Source organism: Ambystoma mexicanum, chromosome 2p (genome assembly GCF_040938575.1).
Source record: "Ambystoma mexicanum isolate Mex_15411 chromosome 2p, UKY_AmexF1_1, whole genome shotgun sequence".
Taxonomy (NCBI): domain Eukaryota; kingdom Metazoa; phylum Chordata; class Amphibia; order Caudata; family Ambystomatidae; genus Ambystoma; species Ambystoma mexicanum.
This window is the reverse complement of record NC_090923.1, coordinates 601,859,903-601,880,710: the sequence shown is the minus strand read 5'-3', so window position 1 is coordinate 601,880,710 and position 20,808 is coordinate 601,859,903. Positions and strand designations below refer to the sequence as shown.

Here is a 20,808-nt window from a genome sequence, read left to right as displayed (position 1 = left end):
TTAAGGGCAGACGCTTTGTCTCGCAAGAACCCTCAGGCGTCTAAATTTTGTTCGGAGAAGATGTTCTCTCGTGCCCGATTTATTTCTGCCATCTCTGACCCTCTTCAGATTCTTAAACATGAAACTTCCCGCCAACTACAGCAATGCAAAGATCTAGCGGCTACTTATCATCTGACGAAAGACCAGAATTTATACTTCCGTGCAGAGCGGGTGTTGGTTCCCACACCTTCTCTACAATTGGAAGTGCTCAGGATGTGCCATGATTCTCCAGCAGCTGGTCATAGGGGTATTCAAACAACTCTCGATCTCATCAAATGACATTTCTGGTGGCCCACTCTCCAGTCAGATGTCATCGACTACGTCAAGGCATGCAGTGTATGTCTCCAATCTAAAACTATATGTGCTCCTCCTTTTGGATTACTTGCCCGTATGCCCATCCCTGAAAGACCATGGCAAATAATATCTACGAATTTCATAGTGGAACTTCCACCTTCCTCTCACTATACTACCATCATGGTCACCATAGACTATTTCACTAAATACGCCCACTTTACTCCACTGCTCAAAATCCCAGGAACTGCTCAGATGTCCAAGGTCTTCATTTCCAAGATATTCTCTCGACATGGCCTTCCTGACATTATTGTCTCTGACAGGGGCCCTCAGTACACCTCGCAATTTTGGAAAGGAGTATGCCACATTCTCGGTATCAAGAGGGCTCTTAGCTCTGGGTTTCATCCTCAAACCAACTGGCAGACGGAGCGCCTAAACCAGACCTTGGAGGGCTATTTACGATGTTTTGCCTCGGCCGCTCAAGACAATTGGGCTGATCTCTTACCTTTAGCAGAATATACCTACAACAATGCCAGACACTCGGCTCTGAATACAAGTCCCTTCCGTTGCTCCTATGGATATCATCCTTCCTTTATCCCTACTGTCTCCTCGACTTCTTCAAGATTCCCCAGAGTAGACAGTCTTCTAGCAGACATGCAGGCGGGTCATAAGAGGGCTCATCGGGCCCTTCAAGCAGCACAAGACCGGGCCAAGAAGTATGCTGATAAAAAATGTCGAGCTACTCCACCAGTTGGCAAGGGTGACAAAGTCTGGTTGGCATCTCGGTTTCTCCCCAAACATCTGGTTCCTTCTAAATTATCCCCCAGATTTTTTGGACCCTTTACGGTGAAGGATCAGGTGGGGGATTTGGCAGTCTGGTTATCCTTACCTCCTTCCTGGTGCCTAATTCACCCAGTTTTTCATCTATCCCAAATTCAGTTGGCAGTCCCAGGTCGTTTTCAACGATCTTCCAAACCTACTCCCCCTCCTGTGATGACCAACACCGGAACAGAGTTCGAAGTAGCCAGCATTTGTGACTCTCGATACCATTGAGGTCGTCTCCAATTTTTGATTGATTAGAAGGGCTACTCCGCGGCGGACAGGACCTGGGAACCTGCCTCGGGGGTTCATGCACCTCGTCTGGTGCAACGGTTTTTTCGCCTTCACCCGGGCAAACCGGGATCGCCTCCTCTGAGGAGGGGGCATACTATTACACCTTTCCAACGGTGGCAGTTAAGACGACAATGGTCGTTGTGTGGATCCGCACTTCACAGAAATTTCATGATGGCTGGGAATCACTGGATGGGAGAAATGACAGTCTAGTTGTTGCATGTCTTTCACACACGCGATCGAGCAATCACGTGACTGCATTAAAAGACCAGAAGCCTTCCCTCCAATCAACGCTTCTGCTTTGTACGACGCTTAGTAAGTTCGCTATACTCTTTTTGAAATATTCCTGTGGATATTCAAGGACCTTACCTTATTCCCTCATTTCTGCCTTCCTTCCCATACAGCAATCCTGCGCTTACTATCTCTCCCGCGATAGTTTCTCTTCCGAACTTCCAGGTTCACAAATCCCTTCCCGCTCAGGTTTCACCTTCCCGTGCAGAATCCTTTTTTGGGCCAGCCTTCCCTCTTGAGACAGTGAGTTTCTTCCTCTCAGCAACTTGTATTCCTCCCTCTCCCTCCTCTATTTCTATAACTTACCCTCTTATTCTCATTCGGAATCTCCAGGTAACACACGGAGCCAATGCTTTCGACACCAGCCTCCTCCTAACGATTTAAATCCGTTTACAGTCTAAGGGCCTCATTACAACTCAGGCGTTAAGGGTTAACGCCGTCGTTAACCCTTAACGCCTGATTCCAATTTTAACGGCTGCTTTTAGCAGGCGTTAAAATCCATGGCGCTAAACCGCCTTGGTGCTAATTACGGCATGGGAATGGGTAAGGGTAAATGGGAAATGGGGATTTACCACCCCACTCACCTTGGAATGGGGCGGTAAATCCGCCATCCACCATGGTGTAAATGTAGTTTACACCATGGTGGTAAAGTTGGTGTACTTATCGCCTGGGTCGTAATGACCCCATAAGTCAGTAAGTGGGGTCACCTTCCAACAGACTTTCTTATTTTGACTCTCTCTCTTTTTCCATTACTCACCTGTTAATCCTTGTTCTGTAGGAAACTCCTCTCCTGCATCAGCATCCTTACACCAAAGAAGAGTTAACTCCTCCGAAGCACTCGTCAAGATCGCCCAGGGTTTTCTTCCCCAAAGGGTTCCCTGGGGCTCCTGTCTCTCCCTCTGTGGCTTTCATACCGCCCAGGACTCGGGAGGGGCAGGGGTCTCCAGGAGATTCTTGTATTCTCCCTTGCTGCTCCAGGAGATTGCCATCAGAACAGGTTAGTGACCGTAATTTTTTGACCTGTCTTTAACACTGGGAGTCTTCCTGGATTCCAACCTCTCAATGACGCGCCAAGTCATCACGATCTCCTCATCGGCAGCACTCAGCAGCAAGATCATAAATGCAGTCAAACCGTACCCCTCCCCCAAAAACTGCCAAACCATAGCTGGAGCCACTATTGGGGCCAAACTGGACTATTGCAACACCCTTTTCTAGTTACCTCAACAAAAAACCTCAATAAACTACAAATCACCCAAAATAAAGGCCTTAGGGTGGCATTAAGCATCCCTAATAGGGAACACATCTCTCAGGCCAGACGCAAAGACCACTGGCTTCCTGTCAAAGAGTGCATACTCTTCAAAACCTTGACCATCACTCAAAAATGCCTCTCCCTCTCAGCCCCTCCTTACCTGGAAGAAAAAATTCAGAGCCACCTCTTTTAGACACAAGAGAGCCCAAAACTCCAACCAGCTCATTGTCCAGACTGTCAAAAGAGCCAAAACTGGAAGGGGTGGGGGCTACGGGGTGAGCCTTCCATTCATAGCACCCAAAAGTTGGAACAGCCCACCCACCGCTCTCAGGAATGAGACCTCCCTCACAGCTTTCCGGAAAGCACTCAAAGCCAAGCTTTTCAACTAACCCTACCTGCAAAGACCCCTTGGTCCTCCTGTAACCTGAGGACCTGCGTCAATCATTTATGATAACTGTCTGTTCTTAACTGCTCCACTGTTTCCTATGCCACAATCTGCGATAACCTGTTATGTTTTTCTCCTATACCATGCAACTGTAACCAAGCAAGCTCATTGTAACAGCGCTGCGATGCCCCAGGGCCATTGTGCGCTTTATAAATTCAAATAAATAAATAGCATTCCAGATGATTAACAGGGTCTAAAAATAACCCTATAGAGTTGAGTTAGATTTATCACCTAGTAACACTGGTGTAGATTTTATATAGACTCTAAATGGAGGCAGGCAACCCAAAATACAAATGACAGAGCACAGAGTATGTGGGACAGAGACTATACAAAAGTCAGACTATTTAGTTTGACAATGAATGTTTCTTTTAAATAATGAAAGCGGTTTGGATTATAACTAATGTGTCCTCACCAGAGTTATACAAAAGTCCAAACTATTTTGTGTAACTATAGTGGCAAGCACAAAGTGTCTCCACTATAGTTACACAAAAGTCTGCTGATCTGGACATTATGTGCACACAGTTCGGTTCTCTTAGAATTAATGCCTATTAATTGGGCAGTAGGGGCATGCAGAGAGAGATGACGAGCCTGATCATCTGTGAAACAGGCCAGCTGTGGGGAGGGGTTTCTATCTGCCAAACTCAAGAGTTTTACATTCTCACTACTGCAGCAGAAAAGACAGATGACAGGCCTGATAAGGCCTGATGAGCTGGACGGAGCATATGGGGAGGGGTCCTGCAATACATGATATTGCTATCTATGACTGGTCAGAGGTGGGTAGGTAATTTTAGTTTCATTATAAAACATCTATTTTTGCAAAGTAAGCACAAATATATTTATGTGTTCGTGGATAAGGGATTTTGCAGAGGGATGGGCCACACTTTTTAAAAAATACAGCAAGTTGTGGGGTGGTGATAACAAAGCTGCTTCAGATTGAATGTAGGCCGTAATGTTTAAAAGGCAGAATTTGGAAGGCAGGCAGCAAAAATATTGCTTTGAACCCCAGGACAGGCTGATTTCCTGTGGTGTGGATAATTGGTTTGAACTGCCAGCAGCTTTGTGTGGATGCCTGTTATCTGAGAGCCTGGAACAGGGGACCCCCTGGAAGGCTTTTTGACTGAAAACAGGCGTATTCCCTTTTAAGCAGATTATTTCCAGAAAGAAAAACAAAGTGCATTGTATTTACTTTTAAATTGAACAACCGGAGGCATTTATTTACAAATTTGCAGTTTAAAAAAGTATTTGTAGAATTCTATGATGATGTATTTAAACCTTTAAATATGTATTAGGGTTGGACTCTGTATTAACAGGGATTACGATGGCAGTGTTAAAATGTTGTGCAGTTTATCAAGAATATTTTTTGTAACCCTTAGTCGCATGGCTCTTTTACATTTTAAATGAGTGGCACTATGTTGTAAACAATTTTAAGAGGGCTGTTTTACACCGTGGTGGTTCACAGCAGTTGCATCCTGTTTTCATGTATCAACCAGCACAAAAATATAAAAGCTATACTTACAATTTAGAATCAGGGCCTGGACAAAGTGCTACAATTGACATTATTTTGTTTTGTGCAAGCAAAGAGCTCTGTGTGCTAGGGAAGGCTCACAGGCCGATTCATGGAATAATTAGCGCGGCGCAAGTGGGCAAAAACGTGCGAATTGCAGTGGAATAGCGAAAATCGCAGTGCAAGTGCGAAAATCGCACGAAAAGCAGCGCACGTCGATTCATGGAAGGCCGTGCGCGAGAAAACCAGCGGATGTGCGATAAAAAAGTGCGCGGCGCACATTGGCGCACGTTGGCGCACAGGCCAACAAACAGCGTGCGCCAGGTCACAGCGAAAATCGCACAGGCCACAGCGAAATTCGCACATAGCGCGGCGCACGCAACAAAAGTAGGCGGAACACGGGCGTAACACTCGGAATGGGGAACAACTTGCAAAAACGTGGGCGTCACGGGGGAAGCACAGGGCACAAGTGCGCGGAACGCCCACACGCTCGCCTACAACACGTATTCATGGAATAGAATAGGGCAAAAAAGCGCACGCTCAAACCAGCGCACAGGCACAAACACGACCGCCACAAGAAAGCAGGCGGTAGCGTCTCTGCGGCTGTAAGAAATGTGCGCCAAAAGGTGCGCCAACAAATAGCACCCATATACTGCCATGATGAATGTCCTATACTGTGGCCCTCCAGGACAAATGACGTGCAAAGGGGTACCCACAAACACGGACACGCTGACAAAAAATACGTGTGCGTGTATACCGGGGTGCGCGGGAAGTCTCACACGCGATTTGGCCGGGTACGTGGATTTCAGGGGTGCGCGGGAAGGTCCACACGCGATTCCATCAGGGTAGGTGTATTTCAGGGGTGCGCGGGAAGTCCCACACGTGATTACAGCAGGGTACGTGTATTTCAGGGGTGCGCGGGAACTTCCACACGCGAATAGCCTGGGCGCGTGTATTTCAGGGGTGCGCGGGAAGTTCCACACGCGAATAGCCTGGGCGTGTGTATTTCAGGGGTGCGCGGGAATTTCCACACGCGAATAGCCTGGGCGCGTGTATTTCAGGGGTTCGCGGGAAGTTCCACACACGAATAGCCTGGGCGCGTGTATTTCAGGGGTTCGCGGGAAGTTCCACACGCGAATAGCCTGGGCGCGTGTATTTCAGGGGTGCGAGGGAATTTCCACACGCGAATAGCCTGGGCGCGTGTATTTCAGGGGTGCGCGGGAATTTCCACACGCGAATAGCCTGGGCGCGTGTATTTCAGGGGTGCGCGGGAAGTTCCACACGCGAATAGCCTGGGCGCGTGTATTTCAGGGGTGCGCGGGAAGTTCCACACGCGAATAGCCTGGGCGCGTGTATTTCAGGGGTGCGCGGGAAGTTCCACACGCGAATAGCCTGGGCGCGTGTATTTCAGGGGTGCGCGGGAATTTCCACACGCGAATAGCCTGGGCGCGTGTATTTCAGGGGTTCGCGGGAAGTTCCACACGCGAATAGCCTGGGCGCGTGTATTTCAGGGGTTCGCGGGAAGTTCCACACGCGAATAGCCTGGGCGCGTGTATTTCAGGGGTGCGAGGGAATTTCCACACGTGAATAGCCTGGGCGCGTGTATTTCAGGGGTGCGCGGGAATTTCCACACGCGAATAGCCTGGGCGCGTGTATTTCAGGGGTGCGCGGGAAGTTCCACACGCGAATAGCCTGGGCACGTGTATTTCAGGGGTGCGCGGGAATTTCCACACGCGAATAGCCTGGGCGCGTGTATTTCAGGGGTGCGCTGGAATTTCCACACGCGAATAGCCTGGGCGCGTGTATTTCAGGGGTGCGCGGGAAGTTCCACACGCGAATAGCCTGGGCGCGCGTATTTCAGGGGTGCGCGGGAAGTCCCACACGCGATTACAGCAGGGTACGTGTATTTCAGGGGTGCGCGGGAATTTCCACACGCGAATAGCCTGGGCGCGTGTATTTCAGGGGTGCGCGGGAATTATCACACGCAATTTGGCTTGGTACGTGTATTACAGGGGTGCGTGGGAAGTTACACACACGATTAGGCTGGGTGGGTCCTCACAGGTGTTCCCTGTACACCCTCCACGGCCCCTGCAGGCAGCCCACAAAACAGGGGACTAGCCTGAACACCTGCTCATGTCCCCTATCACCCCCACCCCCCACCATCCAGGGGCACCCTCCACCAGGCCCCCACTCATGTCTCCCACCACCCCCACCCCCCACCATCCAGGGGCAGCCTCCACCAGGCCCCCACCCATGTCTCCCACCCCCCCCGCCCCCCAGCAGTGCAGGGTCAGCCTCCACCAGGCCCCTACCCATGTCTCCCACCACCCCCACCCCCCAGCAGTGCAGGGTCAGCCTCCACCAGGCCCCCACCCATGTCTCCCACCACCCCCACCCCCCACCATCCAGGGCCAGCCTCCACCAGGCCCCCACCCATGTCTCCCACCACCCCCACCCCCCACCATCCAGGGGCAACCTCCACCAGGCCCCCACTCATGTCTCCCACCACCCCCACCCCCCACCATCCAGGGGCACCCTCCACCAGGCCCCCACTCATGTCCCCTATCACCCCCACCCCCCACCATCCAGGGGCAGCCTCCACCAGGCCCCCACCCATGTCTCCCACCACCCCCACCCCCCAGCAGTGCAGGGGCAACCTCCACCAGGCCCCCACTCATGTCCCCTATCACCCCCACCCCCCACCATCCAGGGGCACCCTCCACCAGGCCCCCACTCATGTCCCCTATCACCCCCACCCCCCACCATCCAGGGGCAGCCTCCACCAAGCCCCCACCCATGTCTCCCACCACCCCCACCCCCCAGCAGTGCAGGGTCAGCCTCCACCAGGCCCCCACTCATGTCTCCCACCACCCCCACCCCCCAGCAGTGCAGGGTCAGCCTCCACCAGGCCCCCACTCATGTCTCCCACCACTCCCCCCCCAGCAGTGCAGGGTCAGCCTCCACCAGGCCCCCACTCATGTCTCCCACCACCCCCACCCCCCACCATCCAGGGGCAGCCTCCACCAGGCCCCCACTCATGTCTCCCACCACCCCCACCCCCCACCATCCAGGGGCAGCCTCCACCAGGCCCCCACTCATGTCCCCTATCACCCCCACCCCCCACCATCCAGGGGCAGCCTCCACCAGGCCCCCACTCATGTCCCCTATCACCCCCACCCCCCACCATCCAGGGGCACCCTCCACCAGGCCCCCACTCATGTCCCCTATCACCCCCACCCCCCACCATCCAGGGTCAGCCTCCACCAGGCCCCCACTCATGTCTCCCACCACCCCCACCCCCCACCATCCAGGGGCAGCCTCCACCAGGCCCCCACTCATGTCTCCCACCACCCCCACCCCCCACCATCCAGGGGCAGCCTCCACCAGGCCCCCACTCATGTCTCCCACCACCCCCACCCCCCAGCAGTGCAGGGGCAACCTCCACCAGGCACCCACACATGTCCCCCTGGCCCCAGGTCCTGACGATACACAATCATGGCAGTAATGGGCAGCATACCCAGCACAAACACCCAGGCAAGGATAGCATCCACCCACATAGTGAATGCAATTACATGATACAACCCCAATGGCAACAATGTAAATGGACACATGCCCGACACACACACATACACAATGGGTGCAAGTGAATGTCAAAACACATATCATGACATGTATGAAACCAATGAGAAAATAACACAAGTGAAAGTAAAAATAAAAAATGTATTATAGATAGAAAATAAGTAAACAAATCAAACATACAACTATGTGGATAAGCAAATTAATGGTCCATGTCCGAGAACAAAAGTCATAATCAAAAAAACAAAGGAATAAAAAAAAAATGTCGGCCAAAGCAATATCATGTAGTATGAAAAAATATGAAAAACCATTTCCTCATGGTGAACACAATAAGAAATGAAAAAGAAGTATCTACAAAAAGCAAACTATATACAGGAATGTTCCAGGGTCCATGAGCCCAACACCATAAATGAAACCTACTACTACCTAATCTAAAAAATATATACAAAAAAGTGGCCATTGTCCGAGCGGTCCAAAATAATAAAACAAAATAAAGGAAACCTAACACTAACTAACTAAATAACTATATACAAAGGCAGCGGGCAAGTCCTGCGGCTCACTTGGTGATGTTGCTGGCCAGGGCATCATCGAACTCCATGTCGATGTCCTGGAGGCGGGACTCTGTCCTGGCCCCGAGGTCTCGCAGGGATAACCCCATGTTCAGCTCAAACTCCCTGCGAGCTTCCTCGAGGCACTCAGCCCGCCTCAATGCCCGACGCATGGAGAACTCCGCCCTGACCATGGCGAGCCGCTCCTCTTCCGCCCGCTGCCGCTCCGCACCTATCCGCTGGACCAACTCCTCCCACACGGAAGACACGACCATCCCAGGGTTGCCCTGCCCTCCGGCCGATGGCTGCCCCTCTGATCTTGATGGCCCCGAGCCATTATGCCTCCCACGTCGAGCCCGCTGCTGCCTCCGACGCCACTGCCTCTGCCAGCACGACGGCATCCAGGCTGATGGAAACCACCGACGCCGTCGTGCACGTGCCCTGCCTGATGATGCTGTCACATCTTCCATCTGCTGGGGTCCAGTTGCAGTGTTGTCCACCCCTGCTGGACCTCCGACTCCCAACTGTGGCAGGGATGGGATCCCCACCGAGCTGGCTGCATTGGTCGGGGCAGGTCCACAGGGGGCCCTGGTGGCATCTGGCCCGGAAGACGGCAAGGAGAACGACTGGTGGATAGCCTGCACAGAGGAGGAGAGGGCCGCCACATTGGCCAACACATGCAGGAAACCCCCGAACATGGCCGATCCCAATTGGGCCACGTCGGCACGGTGCACTTCGTGATGACGTGCGTGCTCCTCCCGGGAAGCACGCACGGCATCACGAATCACAGCCGTGCGCATCGCGACCCCAATCAGGACCTTCTCCACACGGCCAGGGGTTCCCACGTCCGCAGGTGGAGGGGAGTCAGGTGACATGGACATCCCCACTACCTGCGGACGGGCCTGGGACGGGGCATCCCTGCTGGTGCATGGTGGTGCACTCACAGGGTCAGGGACAGCGACATGCACAGGCCCCTCCACAGTGACCTGTGTTGCCTCCTGCCCCTGGCCCTGGACTGCACCACTTGCACCAGCAGGGATGCCCCCACCAGGCCCCATGTGTGCCCCAGTGGCGGCCTCCTCCTCCTCTGTGCAAACCACCAACCTGGATGGCTCCTCACCGTCTCCCGCCGTAGCAGGCCCCTGTGGGGGCTCACCCACCCCTTCCGCTGCAGCCGTGGGTGCATCCCCGCCGCCTTGCTCCACAGCGCCGTCTCCGCCCTCTTCTTCACTAGCCGCTGCGTAGAGGGAGACAAAGAACACAAGCATCAGGGTACTGCACAATGGTCCCCTAGACAGGAAGCAATAGCAGATGAGCACCACTGTCAAAGTACACTTCCATCATGTCCCTCCACAACACATGGGTCAGTCCAGGCAAAACACACACAGTAACAGGCATGCTGCATGCCATGGATATTTCCATGCATGTCCAATGGACTCTTGAAACATTCAATGATATGCAACTCACATGCATCATGGCTCATGCATATCACATGCACACACTTCACCTCAGTCACATCCATCTGGCCCCAAACACACCAAACACAGCCAAAACAAGGGTAAGTTGGCTGCTTCACTGAATCTGTGCATTGTCACACACATGTGTCATGCATCCATGGCATGCACAAGTCACAGACACGCAGGTCAGGCACACAGACATGGCTACCATATATGTACCTGGCATCAGCACCCATCCCTCACCCCCACCCATGTCCAGGTACAGAGACTGGCATGCTCTCATGTTCAAAATCTGCATAGGGCTCCCCATGCCGCATTTGGACACATGCAACAACCACGTGGGTCACACATCACTGGTCGCACATGCATTACCATGATGTCCCTGCACACATACATGCATACATGGCCTATGGCACACATACAGGCAAGTATCATAGAACCAGCACACCGCAACATGCCCTGTCTCACACAGTAATGCTTGGACACTTACCGCTCAACTCCAGACGGGCCTCCCTCTCAAGGATCTGGGCGTGGAGCGCTGGGCGTACGTGTTCCAGGACCCTCTTCTGGATGGAACTCATGTGGCCCCGGCCCCCCTCCACGAGGCGCCGGGCCTTCACAAGGGTCCTGGACCTCAAGTCCTCCCAGCGCTTCTTGATCTTCTGGACGTTGCGGGTTGCCACCCCCTCCGCGTTGATGGCAACCACACAGTCGGCCCAGATCCTCTCCCGTCCTTCCTTGCTGGCGCGGGACGATCCAAAGAGGGCATCATACTGCCCCAGGACATGCTCCACCAGGACACCAACTTCGGTGGCAGTGAAGCTGGTGCCCCTCTGCCCCTCTGGCCTGGGGTTGCCACTGGTGCCAGATGTGGAAGTGCCCGACATGGCAACCCCAGAGGCAGGTGTGGGTGGGCAACTGGGTCCTGGGGCTGGGCTGTGGAGCGATGTAATCCCAGTTGGGAGTCTTCAGTTCCAGCAGGGGTGGACACAGCAACTGGACCCCTGCAGATGGCTGATGTGCAGGCACCAAATGGCAGGGCACGGTGGCAGCAGGCAGGCAGGCAGGCAGCAGCAGATGGCACGTGGGAGGCTGCTCGGGGCACTGGGGGGCAGTAACTCGGCCTTCTGGGCAGGAGCGTGGTCTTCCGTGTGTTTTCGGGTGGCCAGCTTGATACGGAGTGATTTGGCACGTGAAAATCCTGCACGTCAGCGTGAAATCCGAGGAAAGGCCCTTAGCGCGTAAGCGCGTCAGCACGCATACGCGATTCTATTGGACCAGAGTCCCTCAGCGCGTAAGCGCGTCTGTGACGTGACCCGCACGGGTGTTCCCCACTCAGCACGTGATGACGGAGCACACGTGAAAATACTGCACGTCCGAGTGTCATCGCGTGTCATTGGACAAAAGTGCGCTCACACGCGATTGTCCTATGTACGTGTATTTCAGGGGTGCGCGGGCACTTACACACGCAAGTACGTCAGCGCACCTGTATCCCGTGGTGCGTGGGAATTTCCACACGCTATTGGACTGGGAACTAGATTCCAGGGGTGCGCGGGTCACACGCTCGCCTAGTACACGCGCAAAGCATTAATTTGCGCACTTATCAAATGACAAGCCAGATGCCAGGATGAACATACCGTTCCTAGCAGCAGTGGCAGTGGGCTACCAAAGGAGGAGGAGGAGGAGAGTCAGGGCCAGAATATTCACACCCAGAACCAGCCTGTTCGGGATGCCTGATGACCAGGTGTATGGAAGGTACAGGTTTCCACCACACATAATACTGGACCTGGTGAGTGAGTGGGAGGATGACCTCACATCACCCACCCTGTGCTCCCAAGCACTCAGCCCCCTGGAGAAGGTCCTCAATGTACTGCACTTCTTAGCCACTGGATCATTTCAGCGGACAAGTGCCATAGTGGGTGGGGTGTCACAGGCCACCCAGTCACGCTGCCTACACCAGGTCTTGCACATCATCACTGCACGCCCATCAGTCCGCAGGCACATATACCTGCCCAGAACACCTGCAGAAAGGCATGCTGCGGCCCAGGATTTTTACGGTGTGGCACGATTCCCCAAAGTGCTAGGTGCCATCGACTGCACCCATGTGGCTCTACGTCCCCCCAGGGCATCTGAGCACATCTATAGGAACCGCAAGCACTGGCATTCCATCAACGTGCAGGTAGTATGTAATGCCAAGGGAATCATCACCTCAGTATATGCCAACTATCCCGGGTCCACCCACGACAGCTTCATTTACCGAATGTCCACCCTATGCCGGGACATAGATGCTGGGCGGCATGGCGATACATGGCTGCTTGGTGAGTATGTATGCCACTGCACATGCATGCATGCTGGATACTGAGCAAGGTCACAACCCCACCAATGATACCAATCACCACCTCCACAGGGGACAGTGCCTACCCTCTCAGCCCCCACATGATGACGCCAATTCGGAACCCCACCACGCCACCCCAGGTAAGATATAACACAGCCCACATTACAACCCGGGGCATAGTGGAGCGCACATTCGGAGTGCTAAAGTCACGCTTTCGCTCCCTTGACCGTTCTGGCGGGCAGCTGTTATACGCTCCCCCAGTAGTGTGCAGGATCATAGTGGCAGCATGTGTCCTGCACAACGTTGCAACACGCCGGGGCCTGCCCGTGGACATGGTGGTGGCCCCACATCCCCAACCACATGCACAGCCGCTGCGCATGGGAGGGGAAAGGGCACGGGGGGAGGCAGCCCGTACACAGCTAATGGCTAATTACTTCACATAGTATTCACTCCCCTGTGGAGTGCACACTGCCCTGGCACATTCCATCTGACAGTCAATGATGACTCAACCTGACACTGATCCTGAATGTCTGGAGATTCAACCGTGAAAAGCATATCAGCCTGAGATTGTTCACCTGGAAGTGTTACAATGTGTGCATCCCTACCCACACACAACACCAATGCAGTTTTGTGAAGAAACACATTCAAGCAGCCAAAATTAATACCCACTTGCTAAATGCAACAAGAGGACAGTGCCATGTCACCCAACCCATCCCCAGCACCGCCACACAACACACCGTGCCATGTCATGCTATGTGCAGGTAAACAAAGTAATCCCCACAACATGACAAGTGTTGCAATGTACAGTGTCCCCAATTGAAACTTCCTACACCTGAAATGCTCACTGTAATGCAGGACCAACAACAAACTTGAGCAGGTACTACCATTAACATGACTTCAGTAATGTGATAAATCAGTTGTCTCACCACCTGGATATGCCTGCACTCCCACCACTTCCAACTGAACAGTGTTGGTGCCATGTAGAGTTGTAGGTGCACTGCTGCCAACAAGGACCCCATCTCCAGACTAGAGGGCCTTGTGTAGACATGAGGAAGGGACCTGCAAATTGGGAGGCAGACACAGATGATGAGTTACACATCAATGCAACATGCAGTGTACAACACAACAGCAATATGCACTAGGAATGTATACACAGTATTGACTAGACTACCCACACATGTAGTGGGAGTCCAATGTCACCATGTACTTCAATGTCACTTGGGCACACCCTTTGCAAGCCCATGGAAACGGGAAGCAGGAGGGGTGTGTGTGACTCAAACCCAGGCATCTGAACCTAATACATGACAAGCCTGCATGTGCCCAGCCACAATGCAGCGTATGCCCACAGGAACCACGGAAGCCAACAAATTGTCCCAAAAAAATTGGGAAAAATATAAAAAAAAAAAAATAAAAAAAAAAAATAAATAAAAAATGGCCATTAAAGGGCCCGGGGGGGTTGGGGAGGCCACCCAGGAGGTCCGAGGTCAGGGTGCACACCAGAAACCACCTGTGTGGATCCTGGGAAAATAAAACACCTCCATGGGCTCATGGCCCACACGGCTACCCTATTGTGGGAGTATCACTGCTGTCGCTATTATCACCCTGTGCAGCTGCATCCGGAGGTGGTTGCACTATGGGAGGCAGCCCACGCAAGGCCCTACTCTGTTCCTCCATGGCTGCAAGCATGCGGGTGTGGTAGGTCTGGTTCTGGAGGATGAGGGTGCGGAGGTCCCCATGCAACAACTCACGGGATGCCCGGACCTCCGCCCTCGTTGCTTGCATCTCAGCTGAGAGCGTACGGGTGAGACGCTCCAGCTGCTGTTCTGTCCTTTGGTGTGTTGAAGCCTCAAGCTCAACTAGAGTCGTCCTGAGTTGATGTAGCTCCTGCCTCAGGACTTCCCTGTGGCCCTGGGACTCTATGGAGCTGGCCTCCTGCAGAGTCGCCAGTGCCGCCCGCCTGTCCCTGTTTGACGCCAACATGTCCTCTCTGTGTGACTGGCAGATGGAGTCGGTTGCCTGCTCTAGTCGCTCCATCAGCCTTTCAGGGGGGACAATGGAAGTGGCCACCCTATCCATGGCCTGAGCCATCATCTCGGATGATGCTGCCTGTTGGGTAGCCATACCGTAAATGGATTGCTCCCATGCGGTATTGCCAGGTGGCGTAGGGCCACCACGTCGGCGGGCACCACACCTGTCTGGGGCAAGGCGGACTGCGCCTTGCTGTGCCGGCACTGCCTGAGGCTGCAGGACTGCATTCCCCCTCTGATCTGCTGGCCCAGGAACAGGATCAGATGTCGCGGAGTGTGACCCTGCATCCGTAACCACCAAAGGCCTAGCTGCCAACACTGACATCCCCATTGAGGGTTCTGACCCTGGTGCAGGTGGGTGGGACAGAACAGATTCCCTCCCTGGAACACTCACCTGCGACGGCACGTAGGTCTCATCATCCGAGTCAACAGCTGAGTACAGCTCGGGGGAGGTGCAGCCAGAGACACCCCTTGAGAGCACAACCTGTAGCACTTGTGGATTTTCACCCACCAGCACACCACGTCCCTCACTGGTGGTTGGTCGGCCCTCGGACCCCTCCTGGCTCTGCACCATCTCCACAACCCCAGCAGTATCAGGTGCGTCTTCCCCTGCAATGACATAATAACAAAGAAATGGAAACCCGCATTAGCACCATGGCACACAATGAGGGCTGAGAAGCAAGAGAACCAGTACTTGATTGACACATGTCCCACATGACTAAGACCCTCCAATGCATGCACCCTCACTGCGTATGAAGGGCAGGCAAATGGCACACACTCATTACACAAAGATGGAAGATGAACACATTTTCTGCATGCTGCCTGGCAGTGGCATCACACATTGCCCTGTGATTGCCAGGTGACACACACATGCCATCACACAGATGGCATGTGCCATTGCTATTGAGTGTAGATGGAGAGGAGGGCAGCACTTATTCATTCTGTCCAGTTCCCACATGCAATAGCTTTTCTAATTGAAACAGGTCTGCTTTATCACCTGGAGCTGCCAGTCCAATATGGTCCAATTGCACAGGGACATGTGTGAACATATGATATCCAGGTAACAAAGTCACTCCACTTTACCATGGCCATGCCAGACATGTGACTAGAGGACTGAGGAATGCCTAGTATAAGTGGTGGAATGCATACAATCTGTCTGATTGAACATAGGAAAATAAGCAACAATGTTGTGGCAAGGTGACACTTCAAGGGCAACTGGGGTGCTGTTGGGCTAGATGTCTACTGTTGGCAGAAGGGATACTGCAATGGCCAATTGCAGCTGTGCAGGATGTATTGCATGAAGCACATGGCTGACACATCCGACTCAGGCGCACACACTCTCACCTGGCACACCAACAGATGCCCTCACACACACACCATGCACATGGATGACACACACATGCATGTGCACTCACCGGACAATGCCTCGTAATCAGGCAGATCTCCCACGCCTTGGATCTGTTCCTCCGTGACGTAGGTCCCAGCGACTGACTCATGTGGAGTGAGTTCCATGTCTTCTACTGGAGACCCACCTCCAGTCACTAGAGTTGCGGCATGACTTGAGGCCAGCTTCTTCTTTGCCCTGCGCTTTAGGTCATTCCAGCGCTTGTAGCAATCATTGGCTGTGCGCCTCACGATTCCAAGGGCACTTACGATGTCCGCAACGGTCTGCCAGTGTGCCTGGCGTTGTGCAGGTGTGGTCTTTGATCCTGCAACAATGACCATCTCGTTATCATGTCCGGACACATACTGGACAAGTGCATTCAGTTCGTCATCCGTGAAGCTGGGCTTCCTCGACGGACCGGACTGTGTAGCCGTGTCTGGGGCATCAGCCTGTGCCGGACGAGCACTCTTCCTCTTCCGCTTGGAAGGTGGTGGTGATCCTAAGTGTCCTGCGCCGCTCTGGACACTAGGGGCAGGAGCCCTGGTGGGCTCTGTATCAGGTGTGTGGGATTGCACACTCAGCATGGGAGTTGGTGCAGGCATTGGCTCAAGTGTAATGGTGTCATGGGGAATGTCAGCAGAATGGACTAGGACGGACACTGTCCTGGCTGGGTGTGTGAGAGCTGGGGTGGATGGAGCCGCAGCTGCCCCTGCAGCCTCTCCGCCCTGCCTACTTGGGGCAGCAGATGACCTTGCTGCCCCAGATCCACGTGGCATGATGGCATCAACGTGTACCAGCGCACGTGTGGTAGCCCTGCTGACCTGGAAGTCAGCCATGGAGTCAGCCAGGTGTGGTGCCACAATGGGCTGGTCCAACAGGGGCTGAGCATGGATGGTGTCAGCCACATCAGCCTCAACGGGAGGGGGGGGAGGGGGGAGGGATAATGGGTGCCCTTGACTGGTCCTCCGCACATGGGGGGACAGGCTCACCCTGCAAGTTACGACCACGTCCCCTACCGGATCCACCACGGCCACCACTTGTGGCTCTTCCACCTTTGCCACCCTTACGGAATCCTCGCCTCCCAGCCATGGCACTGATATTAATGTGCGTATGGGAGTGGCTGTAGACTATAGTCCTGGGCAATTGGGGGTCAAAGGGGTTGGGTACCAGATGGTAATTGTACCCTAGTGCTCTAGCAAGGCTGATTGTAACCCCTGGGGAAAGATGACGGGTCACGCAACGCACAGGAGGCCCAAAAAAGGGAGATGACGTGCACGCAACCCCTCCTAGACCACGTGTGCAGAAAGAAAAACCTGCACTACGCTGTGGCACCCAGTAACACAAGAATGAACGTATGCGTGTCACACGCAGCCTAGAATGACCTCTGAAGGGGTAGGCTACACACGGGGCAAGCACAGAAGTTAGATACGTGCGTGACTCACCGTCTGCCAGGTAAAAGAGCGTGAAAAATGAGCGCGTTTGGTTGGCAATACCCCCGCCAAAAGAAGATATGTACACTGTCTGAGGAGACAGGACAACAGTAGAAGGGGACACTGTTTGAGGGAACAGGCCCAGGTAAACCAGTACGAGAGAAAAAAGAGAAAAAGCTGTCAGAGGTAACAGGGAGTACGAACTGGAAACGCCGTGAAGTAAATCGCGTGTGAAACGACAAGAAGTACAGAATTCACCCACTCGCTCTCCACGAAAAGCACGTACAAGGAAATGGTGTTCTACACGTACCTTATATACAGGCCCACACGTACAGCGTCACTTACGCGGCGTGTACGTGCTAGGCCCATTTTCACCAATCACACGCTTTGTCACTTCTGCATGTAGATCCATTTTCACCAATCACACGCTTTGTCACTTCTGCGTGTAGAACCATATTCACCAATCACACGCTTTGTCACTACTGCGTGTAGGTCCATTTTAACCATTTACACGCTTTGTGACTTCTGCGTGTAGGTCTATTTTCTCCAATCACACGCTTTGACACTCGGACGTGTCACGCAACATTTTCCTGCACGTGCACGTGACTTCATGGACGCGCATATGCTGTTGATGGGTTTACGCGCTAAGGGCCTTTCTTCGATTCACACGCAGACGTGTGGGATTTTCACGTGCAAAATCACTCCCTATCAGGCTGTCCACGCGTAAGCACACGGAAGACCACGCTCCTGCCCAGGAGGCCAAATTACTGCCCCCCAGAGCCCTGAGCACGCTCCCACCTGCTATCTGCTGCTGCCTGACTGCCTGCTGGCCACGCGCCCTGCCATTTGCTGCCTGCACATCAGCCAGGGGTGCTGTTGCTGTGACCACCCCTGCTGGAACCAAAGGCTCCCGACTGTCACCCCACAGCCCAGCACCAGGACCCAGTTGCCCACCCACTCCTGCCTCTGGGGTTGCCATGTTGGGCACTACGACATCTGGCACCAGTGGCAACCCCCGGCCAAGGAGGCAGAGGGGCACCAGCTTCAGTGCCAGGGAAGTTGTTGTCCTGGTGGAGCATGTCGTGGGGCAGTATGATGCCCTCTTCGGAAGGTTGCGCACCGATGGACGTCGTGACTGCCATCAATGCGGAGGAGGTGGCAGTCCGCGACTACTAATGTGTCAGGAAGCGCTGGGAGGACTTCAGGTCCAGCACCCTCAACAAGGCCCGGCGCCTCATGATGGCAGCAGATGCTAAGGGGCGGGCGGGGCCACTTGTCGGAAGATCAGATGAGGGTCCTGGAACGCATATCCCCTGCGCTCCACATCCATGTCCTTGAGAAGCAGACCCGTCTGGAGTCGAGCGGTAAGTGTACATGCATACTGATAGTAAGTTGTGCGTGTGGTGGTGTGCCAGGAGTGTGCAGGTTGAACATGTATTTTTATGTGGCCAAGTAGGGGGGGTGTACAGGGCTGTGAGGGTGACACATGCGAGGGGTCTCATGTGTGACACATGGATGGTGCTTGTGTGTGTGGGCTTGCATGGCACAGGATGTGGAGGAATGATTGTCAGGTGTGACATGGATGTCGATGGAGACACTGCGACAGTTGGCGGAGGTGTACACATGCATGCAGGTTTGGTGTTGTGTGTGCATGTGTAGTGTACTCCCTATGTTGCATGTGATGTGTGGATGACCTTTGGCTGCACATGCTGTTGTATGTGAATGGATGGTGCTGGCTGTTGCATCATGGCTGTGGTATGGCTCATGTGTGCAAGTTGAAATGACATGTGTGTTGGGGATTGTGATGCCATGTCTGAGGTTTACCTATGCCACTCATGTATAACTGTCATGTGTGTATGAGTCCATTTTACAGTGCCCTGATGCCTGTGTTTTCTTTCTCCCTGTCTGCACCGTCAACTGATGAAGAGGACGGAGCAGGTGCTGTGGAGCACAGCGGCAGGGGTCGCACCACCAGCCGGAGACGCAAGGGCCAGATCCCCTCCCAAGTTGTGATCTCGTCGGGGAGTGAGGAGTCTGGTGCCGCGTCCCAGGCCGCAGCTGGCAAGGGGAGGTCCAAGAGGCGGAGGTCGGAGTTGGACTCCTCAGCAGCAGAAGAGGCAGCTGGGACCCCACAGGGCCCAACGAGGGAAGATGGCACGGAGTCATCCAGGTTGGTGGGGTGTATGGTGGTGGGTGCCCCTGCACTGCTGGGGGGTGGGGGTGGTGGGAGACATGGGTGGGGGCCTGGTGGAGGCTGCCCCTGCACTGCTGGGGGGTGGGGTGGTGGGAGACATGGGTGCGGGCCTGGTGGAGGCTGCCCCTGCACTGCTGGAGGGTGGGGGAGTGGGAGACATGGGTGCGGGCCTGGTGGTGGGTGCCCCTGCACTGCTGGGGGGTGGGGTGGTGGGAGACATGGGTGGGGGCCTGGTGGAGGCTGCCCCTGCACTGCTGGGGGGTGGGGTGGTGGGAGACATGGGTGCGGGCCTGGTGGTGGGTGCCCCTGCACTGCTGGGGGTGGGGGTGGTGGGAGACATGGGTGGGGGCCTGGTGGAGGCTGCCCCTGCACTGCTGGGGGGTGGGGTGGTGGGAGACATGGGTGGGGGCCTGGTGGAGGCTGCCCCTGCACTGCTGGGGGGTGGGGGTGGTGGGAGACATGGGTGGGGGCCTGGTGGTGGGTGCCCCTGCACTGCTGGGGGGTGGGGTGGTGGGAGACATGGGTGCGGGCCTGGTGGAGGCTGCCCCTGCACTGCTGGGGTGTGGGGTGGTGGGAGACATGGGTGGGGGCCTGGTGGAGGCTGCCCCTGCACTGCTGGGGGGTGGGGTGGTGGGAGACATGGGTGCGGGCCTGGTGGTGGGTGCCCCTGGTGGCTGGGGGGTAGGGGTGGTGGGAGACATGAGTGGGGGCCTGGTGGTGGGTGCCCCTGCACTGCTGGGGGGTGGGGGTGGTGGGAGACATGGGTGGGGGCCTGGTGGAGGCTGCCCCTGCACTGCTGGGGGGTGGGGGTGGTGGGAGACATGGGTGGGGGCCTGGTGGAGGCTGCCCCTGACCTGCTGGGGGGTGGGGGTGGTGGGAGACATGAGTGGGGGCCTGGTGGTGGGTGCCCCTGGTGGCTGGGGGGTGG

General features: G+C 54.7%; 1 protein-coding gene across 3 annotated transcripts in view; it reads right to left on the bottom strand.

Moving 5' to 3' along the window:
• The window catches only part of LOC138566599 (hyaluronidase-1-like), a 214,524-nt gene that overhangs the window by 179,602 nt on the left and 14,114 nt on the right, over nucleotides 1–20,808 (bottom strand). The gene's annotated exons all lie outside the window — the stretch shown is intronic.